The sequence below is a fragment of the Felis catus genome, chromosome C2 (assembly GCF_018350175.1).
Source record: "Felis catus isolate Fca126 chromosome C2, F.catus_Fca126_mat1.0, whole genome shotgun sequence".
Taxonomy (NCBI): Eukaryota; Metazoa; Chordata; class Mammalia; order Carnivora; family Felidae; genus Felis; species Felis catus.
Genome location: NC_058376.1, coordinates 8,573,814 through 8,594,133, shown reverse-complemented (window position 1 = coordinate 8,594,133; position 20,320 = coordinate 8,573,814). Strand labels below are relative to the sequence as shown.

The 20,320-nt window shown below is 45.5% G+C and overlaps 1 protein-coding gene across 4 annotated transcripts in view; it reads right to left on the bottom strand.

Annotated features, from left to right (window-relative positions):
* Positions 1-10,827, bottom strand: part of HLCS (holocarboxylase synthetase) — a 234,880-nt gene extending 224,053 nt beyond the window's left edge. For 2 of the 4 annotated variants that reach the window (XM_045036626.1, XM_023238752.2), the window contains exon 1: positions 2,657-3,413. The gene's annotated coding sequence lies outside the window, so the exon portion shown is untranslated. Of the gene's footprint in view, positions 1-2,656; positions 3,414-10,673 lie in introns of those variants that run through there. The other 2 variants (XM_045036627.1, XM_045036628.1) reach the window with 2 other exon arrangements.
* Between the last annotated feature and the right edge of the window lie 9,493 nt (positions 10,828-20,320).

Below are 20,320 nucleotides of genomic sequence, written 5' to 3'. Positions count from 1 at the left end.
CCAGACCCCCAATTCCCCACCTGGGCATGGACACGTACAGTGATCATATGACCGTGAGCCGGTGCCTCTGTACCCATAGCTCTACTGTGAGAATAACAGTACCCACGTGGTGCTGGTGAGGACTAAGAAGGAGGTGGGCACGCAGGGCTGAGTAGTGCCTGATGTGATCCAGGGACAGCCCACCTGGACAAGTCAACAGGAGGGGAATAGATGGGCAAGGTGCTTTCATTTCATCCTTTTAGGATGTTATTATGTCCATCTAACACAGGAAATTCGGGCTGTGGTCTACCCAAAGCAGGGTTCTTTCAAGAGGATCAGCTTGCCTTCTGAGGCATGGAAAAGTGTGTTTGCCCCCGAATGTTCCTGAGATGATCAGTCACTATGCCTCACGCCTCTACCATTTGAACCCCTCCTGTAGGTTAAGTCATTTAATGTCCCAACAGAATGAGATTTAAATAGAAGTCGGTGTCAAGTTCTGGATTACTGCTTGTATTAGTATCTATCACATTAATTTAGAAAATTCAGAGTAGACATCCATCTCTGCTCACGCCCACCCAATGTCTAGGAAAGAGGACAGAACCATTGGGATACAATTTGTTGGGTAAAACCCAGGACAGAGCCTGTCTGAGCCCTTAGAAAAGGGCAAGAAAGACCAAAGGGACATCAAGGGACAACTGGGAGAGTGACAGGACTGAGGGTCAAAAGTTTCAAGAGCCCTTCGGCAGAGCACCCTGATAATGTCACCCAGCAAAGCACAGATGCAGATAATTTAGCAAAGAGCAAACTCAGCCGGAAATTACAGACGCTTCAGTAACACCAGCACAGATGAGTTCTCCCCTTGTGGCTGCAAGCACCACATCATAACTGAATTTTGTCCCTCAGCCAACCTGGACGTTTTTTTCCTAGGAACTAAGACATGTGCTGAGGGAAAGCCAATCACTGCTTAAACAAGAAAAAAAAAAAAAAAGTCCTTTTATAAACTTTTGCTACTGGAAATTTCATGGGTCAGAAAGCAAAGTTTGGGGGAAAGAATCGGTGGGAAAATAGGAGCGTTTTACATGCAGCCCCCCACTTTCCCAGGCCATCATGGCTTTGGTTTCTTATTTTCACTGAATTTGTGTTTCCATAGAGGCACAAGCATCATGACTCCAGGAAGGGACCCAGAAAAGCAGCCATGGCCCTTTCTGGTGTCCTTTGCTTTGCAGGTTGACCTGTGATTATTTATTTGTTTGCCTGATTGTTTACAAAAGTTTATTTATTTATTTTGAGATGGAGAGAGAAAGCATGAGCAGGGGAAGGGCAGAGAGAGGAGAGAGCAAGAATCTCAAGCAGGTTCCACACTGCCAGCATGGAGCCCAACAAGGGGCTAGAACTCACAAACCAAACCGTGAGATCATGACCTGAGCCGAAGTCCAACATTTAACCACCTAAGCCACCGAGGCACCCCAACCTGTGATTTTTTTAATGTATTTATGCCACACGTGTGGTGAGCATAACATAACATACAGAGTTGTCGAATTGCTATGTTGTACACCTAAATCATTGTCAACTACAGTTCAGATAAAAAATTATAATATAGCAGCGCTATCAACAATAGCCAAATTATGGAAAGAGCCCAAATGTCCATCAACTGATGGATAAAGAAGTTGTGGTGTATACACACACACACACACACACCATGGAATACTACTCAGCGATGAAAAAGAATGAAATCTTGACATCTGTAACAATGTGGATGGAACTGGAGGGTATTATACCAAGCAAAATAAGTGAGTCAGAGAAAGATATATAATTTCACTCATAGGTGGAATTTGAGAAACTTAACAAATGATCATAGAAGAGGGAAGGAAAAATAAGATAAAAACGGAGGCAAACCATAAGAGACTCGTAAATACAGAGAACAAACTGGGGGTTGAGAGAGGTGGGAGGAGGGAGTGGGGAAAATGGGGGATGGGCATTGAAGAGGGCACTTGTTAGGATGAGCACTGGGAATTGTATGTAAGTGATGAATCACTGGGTTCTCCTCCTAAAGCCAAGACTACACTGTATGTTAGCTACCTTTTTTTTTTTATGGTAGCTAACTTTTGAATAAAAATTTTTAAAAAGAAACTAATATAGCTAAACAAAAAAATAAAATGAGTTTATGCAAATCCCACTTCTTAGCCTCAAAAGCATTGCAGGCAGTTTACAATAAAATAATATAAATCTGGTGGAATAAAGGAGAAATTCAGACTGTGGAAAAGGAAGAAGTAACTCAGTAACCACAGAGTTATATGTACAGTGTTTAAAAATGCTCGTAAAGCCCTAAATAGAGACAAGGGCCCGTTCCTAGGGAAGCCAAGAGCAGATGACGCAGCTGAATTGGAGCTGCTGTAGACAGCCCGCTTTGAACTAGATTTCAACCCCGAAAAGATGATTGCATCCAGCCCCCAGTCAGGCATCTTGAATAAGAAAAGCAAAAGCAAAACCAGAAGAGCAGGAGGCGATCAAACGCTTCCTTTCTATAAATAACTCCCCCTAGGGGCATAAACAGGCTCAGAGGCAGGAAACCCGAGCTGGAGAACCCACCGAGGAGCGCCCGCACCTAGTGCCTGGTGGAGCCGGACCGGCACTTGACCTGGCAAGACGGAGCCCCGCAATCCGCGCAAGCACGTACCTGTTACCAGGGCCCGGGGCCCGCGCGGCAGGGCCGCACCTGCACCTGCCCGGTGAAATGCACCCGAATGGGGCGCGGGGGCGTCGCCGCCAAGAGCAAAGCAGGTGGCAGCAGGGGCGTCGGAAACAGACAGTGGGAAAGGCCAGGTAGGGATACCCCTCGGTGGGGCCCCACTGCCGCCGCACAACCCCAAACTCTGACCGCTCAGGCACCGCTGGCCACACTAACGGGGACTTCTGGCTCCACCAAGAGCACCTTCTCGCGTCGCTCGTCCACTTGGCCGCCCGGAACACTGCCTGGCCTGCCCCAACTTTCTCCTGCCTGTCCTTAGGTCTTGCCTTAAATGTCAAAGTGTCACCTCCTCAGGGAGGTCTCGCTGGACCGACCCCTAGGCTAGGTGAGCCTCCCCTCCCCACCTTCCACACACTCCAGCAACAACTCACCCACCTTGTAATCGCTTGAACCGTGCGTCTGCCTTCTCTTTGAGGCTGGAAACTCTCCAAAGGCAAGGGCGGGATCTGTCTTTATTCCTGGTACATAGTGAAATGAAGGTGGCTAAAGGTTTTGCTAAATAAGAGGGAAAAGTAGCCAAATTGAGCCCCTCTTGATGGGATGTTTGGTGAAGGAGATGCAGAGTATGGGTTTAAAATTGCTTATTCAGTGCATTGCTTTGCCGGTGTCACTTCTTCATCACAAGAGTGACTGAGATCTGGATTTACTCTTCCTTTCCTAGGGGCCCCTGGTAGATTTCCATTGCTACCCCAAGCGTGGATTCTGCCAGCAAGAACTTGAGCCTTCCCCATCTGTGTTTTGGGGAATAGGGAATTCATTATCCTGTGTTAGGACCTTCAATGACACATGATGTCTATCAGGAATACTGCCCGCCCTCCCCCCCCCCCCCCAAAGAAAAGAAAGGAGATAAATGCAAAGACTAAGCATCTGGGAAAAGGAATCCAGTCTGACCTCCAGGTAAGTGGATGGGGATGGCTTCAGGTCAGAGAAAACCTCAACTTGAGATCTACCATCACTGCCGAGGATTCTCATAAAAAAAGGAGAATTCAGGGGTGACCAGAGTGCATGTCTTCAAGAATAATTGCCGACAGATACAAAATATTCCACATCTGAGAGTTCCATGATTTTGTTAAACAGTCTTCTGTTGGGCTGCTTTGTTGTTTTTTGTTTGTTTTTCCCCAAGTGATTGCTCACACAGTGCTGAAGAGCAGGGTCCTATACAAAACTTTTTAGCCACTTTTCTGGTAATTGTTCAGCATATATTCCTACGTTCCTACAAGTGAAATTACTAGGTCAAAGGATATGAACCTAAGACTACTGCAACCTAAGGCCAAACTTCTTGAGTGTTGTTATCATTTTATCTCCTAATGGAGGATTAGGGGCTTATTTTAGCACAGCCTTTTTAAAAAGTCTTTGCTAAAAAGATAAAATTAAAAATAAAGTTAAAAATCTTTACTCCATTAATGAAAAATGGTATCTCTTTGTTTTCTTTTAATTTTTTAAGTGTTTTTGAGAAAGAGAGAGAGAGAGAGAGAGAGAGAGAACCAGCAGGGGAGGGGCAGAGAGAGAGAGGGAGACAAAGAATCCAAAGCAGGCTCCAGGGTCTGAGCTGTCAGCACAGAGCCCGGTTCAGGGCTGGAACCCATGAGCCGTGAGATCATGACCTGAGCTGAAGTCCGCAGCTCAACCGACTGAGCCACCCAGGTGCCCCATGATATCTCTCTTTGAAAGAGTAGTTCTTGGGGTGCCTGGGTGGCTCAGTTGGTTAAGCATCCGACTTCAGTTCAGGTCATAATCTCACAGTTCATGAGTTCAAACCCTGTGTTGGGCTCTGTGCTGACAGCTCAGAGCCTGGAGCCTGTTTTGGATTCTACGTCTCCCTCTCTCTGCCCCTCCCCTACTCGTGCTCTGTCTCTCAAAGATAAATAAACATTAAAAGAGTAGTTCTTCTTTCCTTTTGAATTACCAGAAAAACTTTGTTTTTCTATGTTTTACTGGCCATTTGCATTTCTTCACCTGTGAAGGAGATTCACAATGCACATTTAAACAGGAAAAGAACTAGAATATTGCCAATACCTCTGTACTTCTTATCTATCTCATCCCACAGACTCCTCATCCTCCATTTATTTTTCCATTATTATTCCATTTATCATTCCCTTGCTTTAAAAAATAGATCTTAAATACAAATGAGCGTATCCCTACAAAGTACATTGTTTGGGGTTAAATTCAATAAGTGCACTTTTTGGGGCACCAGGTGGCTCAGTCGATTAAGTGTCTGACTCTTGATTTTGGCTCTGGTCATGATCTCACAGTCATGAGTTCGAGTTCTGCATCGGGCTCTGTGCTGACAGAGAGGAGCCTGCTTGGGATTCTCTCTCTCCCCCCATCTCTGCCCCTCCCCTGCTCAAGCTCTCTCAAAAATAAACATTTTTTTTAAAAAGTACGTGCACGTTTTCTTCAGTAAGTGCACTTCTGAGCCTTGCATTTTTCTATGCAATCTTTCTACGATTGACACATATAATTTTGCATAGCTGCATTATAGTCCTTCTCACGGCTAATATTCTAGTGCACGACTACAGTATCATTTATTTAGCCACTGTTCAAATGATGGACATGGGAGTTTTTTCCAGTTTGTTTGCTGTGACAGACAACGCTGCTCTGAACGTCCCCTTGTCTCCAGAGCCTGTGAGCAAACACTTCTCGGGTGTGGACCCAGGAGAGGGATGGCTAGGCTGAGCTAATAACGTTCAGGTTTAAAAGATAATGCTAAACTGTTTTCCAAAATAGTTATACCAATTTACCTCCAATTACCAGTGGTTTTTATCTGTTTTCAACTGAATATCTTTTAGGCCAAATACTTGTTCTTTTTTTTTTTTAATGCTTATTTATTTATTTTGATAGAGAGTGAGCAGGGGAGGGGCATAGCGAGAGGGAGACAGAATCCCAAGCAGGCTCCTCACCAGCGGCGAGGAGCCCGACACAGGGCTCGAACCCACGAACCGTGAGATCATGACCTGAGCTGAAATCAAGAGCCAGACGCTTTCTTTTAAAAAATTTTTTTGAATATTTATTTATTTTTGAGAGAGAGACAGAGCATGAGCGGGGGAGGGGCAGAAAGAGAGGGAGACACAGAATCTGAAGCAGGCTCCAGGCTCGGAGCTGTCAGCACACAGCCCCACGCGGGGCTCGAACTCACGAGCCGCGAGATCATGCCCTGAGCCGAAGTCGGACTTTTCAACCAACTGAGCCACCCAGGCACCCCATGCTTGTTCTTTCTGATTTGCAAGTTATACTGATTTTCACAACTGCCTTGGAGAATTGTGAGGTTGTCAAACACAAAACTTCACATTGTGGTTTTTACAAGAATCCTCTGGAGGCAGTGAGCCAGCTTATCACAAATCCCTTATTGTGCACCAAATTTAGGCCACGGTGGCTTCGATCAGACCCATGGTTCCCAGGACAATGGCAGGGGTGTTACTAACCTATGAGGTCTGCTGTAGGGTGCCTGGGTGGTTCAGTCAGCTAAGTGTCCTGCTGTGAGCTTGGTGTGGGGAGTGTGACACAAGAGTCCTTTGCACCGTAGCTCCAGCAGCTGCTTTTAGAATCTCCTGCTATTTGTAGCTCTATGCCGTCACCGACCCTGTTACACACAACCTTCTATTTAAATCAGCCACTCTTGGCATCTTGAACTACTACTCTTCTTAAAGCTCATAAAAACACTCACACACTCTTCGATTTGGGATTCATAATTGTGGGCATTTATTCTAAAAATGGTAACAACCGGCGCCTGGGTGGCTCAGTCGGTTTGAGCATCCGACTCTTGATTTCGGTTCAGGTCATGATCCCAGGATCATGGGATTGAGCCCCGTGTTGGGGCTCCACAGGGAGCCTGCTTAAGTGTCTCTCTCTCCCTCCCTCTACCCTTCTCCCCCGCTTTCTCTCTTAAAAAATAAAAAATTAAAAAGTAGTAACAAATAAAAATGGTAACAAAAGAAGAAATTATATTCATAAAGATATTGATAGCAACATTGATTTTTTAATTGGAAAATTTATTTTTTTAATTATTTTATTTATTTATTTTCAATTTTTTTATGTTTGTTTATTTTTGAAGGAGAGAGACAGAATGTGAACGGGGTAGGGACAGAGAGAGAGGGAGACACAGAATCTGAAGGAAGCTCCAGGCTCTGAGTTGTTAGCACCGAGCCCGATGTGGGGCTTAAACTCACAAGCCATGAGATTGAGACCTGAGCCAAAGATGGACGCTTAACTGACTGAGCCACCCAGGTACCCCAAATTATTATTTTAAAGTAATCTCTACACCTAACATGGGGCTCAAACTCCTAACCCAAGATCAAAAGTCAAATGTTCTACCAACTGGGCCAGCCAGGCACTCCTTAACTGGAAATTTTTATTTATTTAAGTTTATTTATTTATTTTGAGAGAGAGAGAAAATCCGAAGTAGGCTCTGTGCCCTGTCAGTACAGAGCCTGATGTGGAGGTCAAACTAACACACTATGAGATCGTGACCTGAGTGGAAACCAAGAATCAGATGCTCCACCGACTGAGCCACCCAGGCACTCCCTTAATGGGAAAATTTTTAACATTCAATAGTAGGGAATATATTATGCAAAGTGGGTGTGTCCACTAAGTGGGACAAGGTGTGACACAGACTTTTCTTTTTCCCTGAACCATTTGAGATTAGTTGGAGAAATCGTGTCTCTTCACCCCTAAGTATTTCAGGATAAATTTCCTAAGAATAAGAAGGTTCTCTTACACAACCACATTGCAATGTTCAAATGTAGAAAATTTAACATTGATCAAAGGCCGATATCTCGTTCAGTACATGCTCATATTTTGCCAGTTGTCCCAATAACATCCTTTATGGCAATATTCTCTCTTCCAAAGTCATACATTTCATGCAGTTGTCATGTCTCTTTATTCCCCTTTAATCTGGATGGTTCCTTAATCTTTGTCTTTCGAGATCTTGACAATTTTTAAGAATCCATCTCATATCATTATCCCTCAATTTGAGTTTGTCTAAGGCTTCCTCATGATCCAATTCAGGTTATGCATTTTGGGCACATGATGTCAGGTTACCCTTATTGATGATGCTGACTTTGATCACTCGGTTAAAGTGGTATCTACCAGATTTTTCCACTATAAAGTTTCCTCTGGAGGGGTATCTGAGTGGCTAAGTTGGTTAAGCACCCGACTTCGGCTCAGGTTGTGGGTTCGAGCCCTGTGTCAGGCTCTGTGCTGACAGCTCATAGCCTGGAGCCTGCTTCAGATTCTGTGTCTCCCTCTCTCTCTTCTCTTCCCCTGCTCTCTCTCTCTCTCTCTCTCAAAAATAAACAGTAAAACACACACACACACACACACACACACACACACACACACACACACACACACACACTATAAAGTTTCCTGTGGAGTGAGCCTGCATAGTATTCCCCAACAAGCTTTCAACCAGTGGATTTAGCATCCATTAACAACTGCTGCCTGAATCAGTGATTGCTATAATAGTTGTAATGCAGTTACTTTTCTAACTCTGCTGTTCCTTTAGTATTTATTAGCTGGCATTCTACCGTAAAGAAGGGCTGTCCCTTTTACCTCTGTGTATGTATTTGTAAGATTATCTGCTTTTTAGTATCATTCTGGACTTACGCGTCCTTTTTTTTTCTTTTTGTTTTCATTTTATTTTTGAGAAAGAGAGAGAGAGCAAGCAAGCAGGAGAGGGCAGAGAGAGAGGGGAGGACGGAGGATCCCAAGCAGGCTCCACACTGACAACACAGAGCCTGATGCCGGGCTCGAACACACAAACACAGGAGCCGTGAGATCATGACCTGAGCTGAAGTCAGACACTCAACCGAGTCACCGAGGCTCCCGGATCCTTTTTTTTTTTCCAATGTCATAATTCACCACTGTCATAATTCATTTTGATTTCAAATTGCTGCAAATTTGGCCATTGGAAGCCCTGTCAATCTGCCCCCACTGTGTCCTTCCTGACCTGTTTCCATCATTATTTGAGCACCTCTTAGCTCTCAGCTGGCACTCCAAGCTGTTCCTACCTTATCTTTCACTTTCCTTGCCATTACTCCAGGGAGCGCTGGACAATGGTGTTTAGAAACCAAGATACGGACACAGGAAGGCTCCTGGCTCTTGAAGTGGTCCTGTTCCCCAGGCTCTTTCAGCAGGCAGATCTAGGAAATAGATTCTGATCCACAGAGCTCTGGTTCCAACCCACAGAGCTCGTCCTTGCCATCCCTCCCTCCATGTTTGTGACACCCTACTCCCAGTGAGAATCCTGCCTCCCATCAGTATTATGTTCGTCAATGTACTTAATCCCACAAAACGCAGAAAATATTTTCAGAATTGCTACACCAGACCACTGCCAACTAAGCGAAGTTCACAATTTCTTTGTAGTTTTGTTTGCTTGTTTACACACAGAAGGTATACAAAGATTTGTGTTCAAAAGTAATTTGGGTTTACTTTCTCCCCTGCAGTTAATTTACTATACCATTTAGTTCATTTGTTTACTTCTGTTTGTATTCAATTTTAGTTCTCTCTTCCCTCATCTTTGTTGATTTAATTTTACTTTTTGCTTAAAACACCGTTTCTAAAAGTCAAAACTACTCCCCAAAAGTATGCTTGAATACATGTCATTCCCTCTTAGAGTTTCACCCCATTCCCACCCAGCCACTGTAAGTAACCAATTAGTTTCTAGTTGATTATTAAGTTGTTGGTTTTTTTTTTTTTACTAAAAAGCAGATACTTGGAGGGGCGCCTGGGTGGCGCAGTCGGTTAAGCGTCCAACTTCAGCCAGGTCACGATCTCGCGGTCCGTGAGTTCGAGCCCCGCGTCGGGCTCTGGGCTGATGGCTCAGAGCCTGGAGACTGTTTCCGATTCTGTGTCTCCCTCTCTCTCTGCCCCTCCCCCGTTCATGCTCTGTCTCTCTCTGTCCCAAAAATAAATAAACGTTGAAAAAAAAAATTTTTTTTTAAATAAAAAGCAGATACTTGGATAGTTTACTCTTTACCCTTAGTTTACATAAAAATAGCATAATGTACGTACTTTTTTGTATGTAGTTTTTTTTCACTTATCAATATATCCTAGAAATCATTCCGTATCAGTTCATAGAGATCTTCCTCACTCGTTTTAACAACCGCATAGTACTTCCTGGTGTGGATGTCCCGGTTTGGCCAATCCATTGCCTATGTATGTACTGGCACTAAAATGGTTTCCAAAATTTTGTCATTGCAAATAATGCTGCAATAGGTAACTTTGTACACATACAAACTTTCATATTGGTGTAGGTGTTTCTTGAGGCTGAGTTTCTAGCTGTGGAACTGCCAGGTCAAAGGGCAAACACCTATCAAGTTTTGTCAGACGTTACCAAGCTCCCCTCCACAGGAGCCGTAGGCTCTTACAATCCCACCAGCAGTGAGTGCCACACAGCCTGTCCCTCGCTTTTGACCTTTGCAAATTGGATTGTTAGAAATATCGCAGAGTGATATGCATTTCTATTAGAAGAACCAAACTTTTTCACTTTAAGAGCCCGTTTTATACTATTTTTTGCAGATTGTCCATTCATGTCTCTTGTCTTTTTTAAAACTGGAATTTTGAGCTCTGGTTCCCTCAGTCTTATTTACTTATCTGTACCTGTGACATACGTTGCAAATATTTTCTCCCCCTCTTTTACTTTCTGTCCGGTAGGCTTTCGTTTGCTCATAAAACCATTTTTGTTTTTCTCTTTTGTTTGTTTGGTTTTTTTTTTTTTTTTAACATTTATTATTGGGAGACAGAACATGAGCATGGGAGGGGCAGAGAGAGGGGGAGACACAGAATCTGAAGCAGGCTCCTGACTCTGAGCTGTCAGCACAGAGCCCGACGCGGGGCTGGAACTCACAAACCAGGAGATCCTGACCTGAGCGGAAGTCGGACTTCACCGACTGAGCCACCCAGCCGCCCCAAAACCATTTTTGTTTTTCAATGTTGGCAAACGTACCAATATTTTTTTTCCCCTCGTATCTGGATGTGGGTCACTGGAAAGCCTCCGCCGCCTCCACGCTACAGAAACTTCACCCGATTTCCGGCCGCGCAGGGGCCGGTCCTGCTCTTTCCCGCCACCGCTTGCACCTGGCACACGTGCGTCTATGACCAAGCCGGGCGGAGGGCGGGGCCTCCGGGCGGCGGCGCCGCGCGTGCGCACTGGCGGGCGAGTCGAGCTGGCCGGGGCACCCGCAGGGAGGGGCGCGAGTGCGGCGGCGCTGCGGATCCCAGAGGTTTCCTCGCCCTTCCGGAAGCGCCGCCCTCTCTCGCGGGCCGGAGAGGGTCTTCCGACCTGCCCCGCGGCCGGGACCGCGACTTGGCCCGATCCTGTCGCGCCCCCTCGGCGGCCGGAATGGAGGCGGGCCAGCTCCTCTGCCGGGATCGCCTGGGGTCGCGGGAGGGCGTGAAAACGCCGGGGCTGTCGCGGCGCCCGGCGCTCCTCTAGCGTTAGACGCGGGACCACGCTCTTGGGGAAACAGCCATTGGGTGCTTCTCTTGTACCAGCCTTCTGTCCCCGCCTTGTCCCTCGTAGACTTTTTTTTTTTTTTAAATCCTCCATGCAGCCCTCCAGTCTCTCACCCCCTTACAACTGCCTTATAGGTCCTCCCTCGGGATGCTCAGCAAAAACAGAGGCTCTCCGCTGGCCCTCTCTGGTCGGTCTCCCTAAGGGTGTTTTCTCTCCTGATACAAAACACGTGGTGTCTTGTCCTTTCCAACACCAACAACCAGGTCTCCGATTCTCTGCCCCCACTTCAGACGCCAGCCACGTTTCTTTCCCGCCGACTACAAATTCCTGGGTTCCCGCACCTACCCCTCCAGTTTGAACACTCAGACCTCAGTAAAGGGCTTCACTTCCTGCTCCCCGTGTACCGTGAAGGAGGCAACTCAGGAACAGCGCGATGGAGGAGAAGCTCAGAAGGGGGGTCCAGAGCTCCCGTGTCTTTTGCCGGGGCCCCACTTGGCCCCAACCCGAACCCTTCCGTTTATGGGTTCCTAGGATTTCATTTAGATAGGTGGAAGGTGAGGTAGGTGAAAACCCTCTTACTCGGTTGGTTCCCAGCTACCAGCCCCCATCCTGAGCCACCTGGGAACCCACAATTATCACCTCATTCACAAAAACTCAGTTGTGGTTGTCCTTGCCAGGAACTTCAAGGGTTTAGGAACTTTGTGCCAGGAACTGGGGACAGAGACTCAATATATTATTTATACCACACTCCCGCAAATCCATAACCTGATCTAATAATCATGAGAAAAGCATCAAATAAATCCCAACAGAGGAAATTTCTACAAAATACTTGACCTGACCTTAAAATTGTCGAGGTCACTCAAGACAAGGACCATCTGAGAGGTTTTCACAGCCAAAAGGAGCCTAAATTGATGGTTAAATATAATATGTGTGCCTAGATGGGATCCTGGTACACAAAAAGAATATTATGGAAAAACAGAAAATCTGAATAAAGTACAAACTACAGACAATCTATATTGGTTTATTAACTGTAACAAATATACTGTAATAATGTAATATGTTAATAACGGTAAAATGGTTTATAGGAACTCCACTCTCTTGCGAAATTTCTGTAAATCTAAAATTATTCTAAAAATAAAGTTTTTTTTTTTTTTTTTAATTTTGGAAAGGCCCTTCAGTTTTCTGGACCCACCTTCTTTAAAAGGCAAGGACAGAATATGTAAATCACCACTTTTTAAAAAAAATTTTTTTTAATGTTTATTTATTTTTGAGAGACCGAGTGCGGGAGGAGCAGAGAGAGGAGACACAGAATCTGAAACAGGCTCCATCCAGGCTCCGAGCTGTCAGCACGGAGCCCGACTCTGGGATCAAACCCACAAACCATGAGATCATGACCTGAGCCAAAGTTGGATGCCCAACCAACCGAGCCACCTAGGTGCCCCATAAACCACCACTTTCTTGTACTTATAGTCAGTATGCTGGCAGGTAGGAAGATACTAGAATAGAACCTTCTGTGAGATGCCATAATGATACCTGTATATCAGTTACAAAGGGAGGATGAGGAAGAGCCCCACCTGTCAGAGCTGCAAAGGAAGTGATGCTGACCTAGTCCCTCAGTGCATCAACCTGAACAAGGAAATACAAGGGGTCAGAGTGAGGAGAGAAGTGGGGTGAGATTTATTTGGGGACAGTCCTGGGCTTGCTGAGAGGTTTCTTCCAGCCCCTCCTACCAGGAGTAGCCCAGAGAGTGTCTTAGTCTGTGTCCCTGCATTTGGAGGACCCTGTGGACATGCGTCTGATATCCTGTAGGAAGTCCAGTTGGACTGACCAACTGCTTTGGTGGCAAGGCTTGAAGTATGCAGCTGTCTGCAGTCCTTCTAGAGGTCCTTGAATCACTTGTGGGCCTTGGGGGAGAGTAGGAGGCTGGCATTGAATCACTGAGGGCCCTGCCCAAAAGGGCTGCCTGGGGGCAGAGGGAGGAATGCTGGATTCCTAGGGCTGAAGAAGTTGCAAGTTAATTCCCCAAATCAAGTTGCATTTGCCAGAATCGGGAGATCGGCAGCCAAGAATTCTCCAAGTTGGAAATCTCCAAAGAAATTCCAAAAATACCCACGAGAGGAAAAAGACCTGAACAACAGCCCCAGAGGCTGGCATTGAATCACTGAGGGCCCTGCCCAAAAGGGCTGCCTGGGGGCAGAGGGAGGAATGCTGGATTCCTAGGGCTGAAGAAGTTGCAAGTTAATTCCCCAAATCAAGTTGCATTTGCCAGAATCGGGAGATCGGCAGCCAAGAATTCTCCAAGTTGGAAATCTCCAAAGAAATTCCAAAAATACCCACGAGAGGAAAAAGACCTGAACAACAGCCCCAGAGAGCATGGAACCTCCCGTCGTCGGAAGGATCAGACCTGTCCCGTCCCCCCACCTCTCCCACCCTGGTTGGAGGCTGAACCCGTGGGCGTGGGGAGCGAATGGGCAGGGCACCAAGGAAGTCAACAGAGAGCAGCAAGCTCCAACCACACCCCTTCCTGCAGGCAGACACCTGCCAGCTCCTGACCCACAGCTGGCCTTGGAATGGGGCTTGAAGGACTGATTAATTGCTAGGACTAGAAATAGCTTCTGAACTGAGAATGAGCTTGTGACCGAAAGTAACCCTCACATTATCTCCTACCTAAAATGAGCAGAAAAGGGTGGGGCCTATGTTAGGGGTTAAATCATGTCCCGCCACCCACCCCCCACCCCCACCGAAGAAGATATTTTGAAGTCCTAACCTCCAGTGCTTTAGAATGGGACCTTATTTGGAAATGGGGTCATTGTACATGGAATGAGTTAAGACGAGGTCATCCTAACAGGAAGGATGCAGCAGTGACGACCAAGGCAGAGACTGAAGGGACACAGCAACCCACCAAAGTGGGGAAGAGGCGGGAAGGGCCCCCCCTCCCCCGCAGGTTGCATAGGGAGCACGGCCCTGCTAAGAATTACTAGTCCAACTCTAGCCTCCAGACCTGTGAGACCATAAAATTGTTGTTCTAAGCCATCCAGTTTGCGGTACTTTGTTACAGAAGCCCTGGGAAACTCCTACAGCCCCTTAGAGTTTTCATCCCGGGCCATGAGACTATTTCCCTGGATGCATTTAAAGAGATGGTGAAAGGTAACGTTGTGTTCAACGTGTTCCATGAGTCATACGTACAATATGCTACTTCCTCCAACTGCGCTGTCGAATAAATCTCTCCAAGGGACAAGAGAGTGGGACAAGCTCCTGGCATTGAAGCCTAGGCCCATAGGTGGTTCCAAAGGAAAGAGGACAAGGTATAGTGATGACAAACTCAGGCACCTCTTCCAAGAATATAGCCTGCAGATAGAGTCACATATGTGCAAAATGCTGTCTGCCTGCATAAGGTTATTGGCTGAGGCATTGTGTGTAGTCACAGAAGGTTGGAAACCACCTAAGTGTCCATCAGGTAGGGACAGTTAAGTAAATGTTGGTACTCCACACCCTGGCACACTGCACAACTCTTAAAAAAAAAAAAAAAGAGGAAGAATCTCTCTGTGCATTGATATAGAAATAGAAATATCTAGGGGCTCCTGAATGGTTCCGTCTGTTAAGCATCTGACTTGGGCTCAGGTCATGATCTCACGGTTCATGAGTTCGAGCCCCAAGTCGGGCTCTCTGATGACGGCTCAGAGCCTGAAGCCTGCTTCAGATTCTGTGTCTCCCTCCCTCCCTCCCTCCCTCTCTCTCTCTCTCTCTGCCCATCCCCCACCTATGCTCTGTCTGTCTCTCTCTCTCTCTCTCTCTCTCAAAAATAAATGAAAACATTAAAAACAATTTTTTAAATAGAAATACCTGGAATATAGTAATCTACCTTCTGTGCCAAAGGCAGAGAGGCTGATAAGAAAATGTAAGTGTATTTGTTTGTATTTGCATAAAGAACCCTGAATGGGGCGCCTGGGTGGCGCAGTCGGTTAAGCGTCCGACTTCAGCCAGGTCACGATCTCGCGGTCCGTGAGTTCGAGCCCCACGTCAGGCTCTGGGCTGATGGCTCAGAGCCTGGAGCCTGTTTCCGATTCTGTGTCTCCCTCTCTCTCTGCCCCTCCCCCGTTCATGCTCTGTCTCTCTCTGTCCCAAAAATAAATAAATGTTGAAAAAAAAAAACAAAAAAAACTACCCTATGACCCAGCAATTGCACTACTAGATATTTACCCAAAGGATACAAAAATACTGGTTCAAAGGGACACATGTACCCCAATGTTTATAGCAGCACTATCGACAATAGCCAAATTATAGAAAGAGCCCAAATGTCCATCGACTGATGAATGGATAAAGAAGATGTGGCATATATATAAACAATGGAATATTACTCAGCCATCAAAAAGAAAGAAATCTTGCCATTTGCAACAATGTGGATGGAGCTAGAGTATTTTTTGTGAGATAGAGTATATTAAACTAAGTGAAATAAGTCAGAGAAAAACTAATACCATGTGATTTCACTCATATGTAGAATTTAATAAACAAAACAGATGAACATTGGGGAAGTGAAAAAGAGAGAGAGAGAGGGAGGCAAACCAGAAGAGACTCTTAACTATAGAAAACAAACTAAGGGTTGCTGGAGGGAGGTGGGTGGGAGATGGGTTGAATGGGTGAGGGGCATTAAGGAGGGCACTTGCGATGAGCACTGGGTGTTGTAAGTGATGTAAGATTTTAGTGAAAATCTACTCCCGAAACCAATATTACACCATATGTTAACTAGAATTTTTTTTTAATGTTTATTAATTTATTTTGAGAGAGTGAGCACAAGCTGGGGAGGTACAGAGGGAGAGAGAGAGAGAGACAGAGAGAGAGAGAGACAGAGAGAGAGAGAGAATCCTAAGCAGGTTCCTCGCTGTAAGCACAGAGCCTGACTTGGGGCTCAATCTCAGGAACTGTGAGATCATGACCTGAGCCAAAATCGAGAGTCAGACACTTAGCCAACTGAACCACCCAGCGCCCCTACCAACTAGAATTTAAATAAAAACTTCAAGAAAAAATTAAAAATACAAATAAATAAAGACCCTATTTCCAAATACAGTTATGTTCTGCGGTAATGGGAGGTTAGGACTTCAACATATTAACTTGGAAGACACATGATTCAGCCCATAACAGGCTCCTTTTCTATGGGGTCCTGGTGGCAAAGCACAGAGCCATGCCTGTCACCCCATGGAGACAGGACAAGAAGAGGTTATCACAGTGGGCTCTGGTGAGCTGTGAAGGCTCTCAGGCAACATGTATTCAGTCCCCCTCCTGGAGAGCCAGGCCAGGTCCAGCTGGTGCATAACTGGGTTCACTGTGGAATCCCAGAGGCTGGAGACAGGTGCATGAGAGGGTCCCTGGAGCCCCTGGATGGAGCCTGAGCCCCGGGAGCAAATGTATGACAGTGTCCATAGGAAAGAGCGAAAGAGCAAGACAGAGTGCCAAGTCAGACCAGAGGGGCAGGGCTGAGGTTTAGGGCAAGGGCAGGGGCAGAACAGGCAATGGGGACATCAGAAAGGATGGGGCTGGGGCTGGGAATATTCATCCAGGTGGTGTCCACACCAGCAGAAAGATGAGCTTGCAGGTGTACTCGACTCATGTCATGGACTTGTGTGATGATCTGAGGGTCATGCCCCGCGGGACAGACCCCCATTTCCATGTGCCTGCATAGACATGCCACAGGGGGGCAGCAATCTCCCTGACCATGTGCTTGAACTTCTGCCAGCCTGGGAAAATAACGGACTGCTGCCTGTTCTAGGTGTGAGCCTCAACCCACCTAACTAATGGACCACGGAGACCGCTCAGAAGGTTGCAAACACTTCGTTCAAAAGGTTATGCCCGGGGCACCTGGGTGGCTCGGTGGGTTAAGCATCTGACTCATGATTTCAGCTCAGGTCATGGTCTTGCAGTTTGTGAGTTTGAGCTCGAGTAGTGCAGAGCCTACTTGGGATTCTCTCTCCCTCTCTCTGCCCCCTCCCTGCTTGTCCCCTCTCTCTCTCTCTCTCTCTTAAAATAAATAAACTTAAAAAAAAAGGCTATGCCCGTTTTCTGGGAGGGCTCTCCATTCTTCATCAGAGAGAATGAGCAGTGATGTGGACAAGTTTTGCTGGTCTTTATTTCAAAGGTTAGAAGAAAATATTACTGCATAGGGGGCACCTGGGTGGCTCAGTCGGTTAAGCATCTTACTCTTGGTTTCAGCTCAGGTCCTGATCTCTTGGGTTCATGGGTTCGAGCCCCACATCAGGCTTGGTGTTGGGCATGGAGCTTGCTTGGGATTCTCTTGCTCTCCCTCTCTCTCTGCCCCTCCCTTACTCGCTCACTCTCTCAAAATAAATAAACATTTAAAAATATTTTAAAAATTACTGTATATGTTCAGGAGCCATAGATGTCTAGGATTGTCCTACTTTTACTTCTTCATGTTTCCCATACCTCTCCTAGCTCCATTAAAATATAGATACACAGAAAAGTGTCTTCACTTTCAACAACATAAAATCCTAAAGAGGCAGAATTTACATGGAGGGTCTTAATTTCAACTTCTCAGAATAGAAGCAGTTTCTGCGGGACCCCGATCCTGAATAATTTCATTTGAGAATGAGCTATGGTCTTGAGGCCAATGTCCATTCAATCTCCAGCATAATTTATCTTTCCTATCACTGGCTTCCCCTGGGAAGCCAGTGTGAAGGTAGAGTGACACCAATTGTGACAGATGACAGAGGGAGTCCTGTCTTCTGTGTGGTATGCCTGCTAAGCCTCAGACTCCAGTGAGTCTGCCTGGGTTCATGTCCTAGTTCTGATTTTCCGGGCCATCTTGAAGCAATAATTTTTTTCTTCTTCTTTTTTTTAAATGTTTATTTATTTTTCAGAGAGGGCAAGAGACCAAGGGAAGAGCAGAGAGAGGAGACAGAGGATCCAAAGCAGGCTCTGCACTGAGAGCGTTGAGCTCGATGCGGAGCTCAAACTCATAGACTGCGAGATCATGACCTGAGCCGAAGGCGGATGCTCAACCAACTGAGCCACCCAGGAGCCCCTAAACTAAAAAATGTTTTAAAAGCAAACTCAAGCTTTAAGAATTAAAAACCAGGGTCCCCTGGGTGGCTCAGTCGGTTGAGCATCCGACTTTAGCTCAGGTCATGATCTCGCAGTTCGTGGGTTCGATCCCTGCATCAGGCTCTGTGCTGACAGCTCAGAGCCTGGAGTGTGCTTCAGATTCTGTATCTCCCTCTCTCTACCCCTCCCCTGCTCATGCTCTCTCTCTGTCTCTCTCAAAAATAAATAAATGTTTAAAAAAATAATTCAGGGGCGCCTGGGTGGCTCAGTCGGTTAGGCATCCGACTTCAGCTCAGGTCATGATCTTACAATCTGTGAGTTCAAGCCCTGCGTCAGGCTCTGTGCTGACAGCTCAGAGCCTGGAGCTTGCTTCAGATTCTGTGTCTCCCTCTCTCTCTGCCCCTCCCCTGCTCATGCTCTGTCTCTCTCTGTCTCAAAAATAAATAAAAACTTAAAAAAAAAAATTAAAAAAATTAAAAAATAATTCAAAATGAAATATATATCATCTAGCAATTCTACTTCTGAATATATATCAAAAGAATTGAACGCAGGAGCTCAGATGAATGCTGTTCATAGCAGTTTTATTCACAATCGCCAAGAGGCCGAAACAACCTGTGTCCGTTGAGGGATGAATGGATAAACAAAATGGATCTACCCATACAATGGAATATTATTCAGCCCTGAAAGGGAAGGGAATTCTGACACCTGCTACAGCATGAATGAACCTTGAGGACATTGAAGCAAAGTGAAACAAGAGGACAACAATTGCATGATTCCACTTAATCATTCATAGAAAAGAAAGTAGAAAAGAAAGTAGTACCAGGGGCAGAGGGAGAGGGAAACGGGAATTACTGTTTAATGGGTACAAAGTTTCAATTTGGCAAGATGAAGAAGTTCTGGAGACAATGGTGATGATGGTGGTGCAACAGTGTGAATGTACTTCATGGCACTGAACTATACACTTAAAAAGACTTAAAACATCCCATTATGGGATAAATAAGTCACAGGAATAAAAGGAATACAATCAATGCTATTGTAATAGTGATGTGTGGGGACAGAGGGTAGCTACAGTTGTGAGCACAGCATCCCTTAGAGTTGGTGAATTACCATGCTGTATACCTGTAACTCAGGTAACATTGTGTCGACTACAATAAATGGTAGGTTTTACGTTATTTGTATCTTACCGTGATTTAAAAAAATAAAAAAAAAATTTTTTTAAAACAAAAATATCCCAACGCATCTTATTCCTGGGGAAAAAATATACTTTTTGTTTTGTCACACACACACACACACACACACACACACACACACACACACAAGATCTCTTAGAAAATAATAGCAACAGCGGTAACAACATCTTGTAGCTTCTAAATCAGCTTTGGGAGTTGCGGAGCACTTTGTGGAGAGGAGAACAGGAAACAGGGTCGGTCTAAACACAAGGAGAGGAAACACCCATTTCCCTGCTTGTCTTCGACACTGTTTATGTAAAAATATTCTGCCCTCTGAGATGTTTTGACTTTTGGTATCCTCCTCCTAGGCAAGCCGGAAACCCTGAGGGTTGACATCTTTACTCTTTGTTTCTAAGCAACGGCTGAAAGTCAGCAAACGAAAAAAGAATTTTTAATTAAAGAGAACAGAGCAAGAAATAGAGCCTCAATTTTATCTGTTTCCCACATCACCTCCCAGGCAGGAATTCATACACTTGAAGTTATGCAATTTCCCCTGGTTTATCAACCAAGGGCCTAATTAAATTTCTTAAGATTTTTATACCCTTTGGCAAATTACTTCCTCTATCATAAACATCTTCCTTGGACCCAAAAAAGTCGAAGAAATAATTGAAACATACTTGATAAGACAAAAGCCCTTTGAATTCCCAACTACCTCAACGGGAGTTTATTTGTTACTGTACTTTATTTTTTCATTTTTTTACTATATATATTTTAAAAAATTTTAATGTTTATTTATTTACTTTTGAGAGAGAGAGAGCAAGAGAGAGAGAGCACAGCAGGGGAAGGGGCAGAGAGAGAGGGAGACGCAGAATCCAAAGCAGGAGCCTGACGCGGGGCTCAAACCCATGAACCATG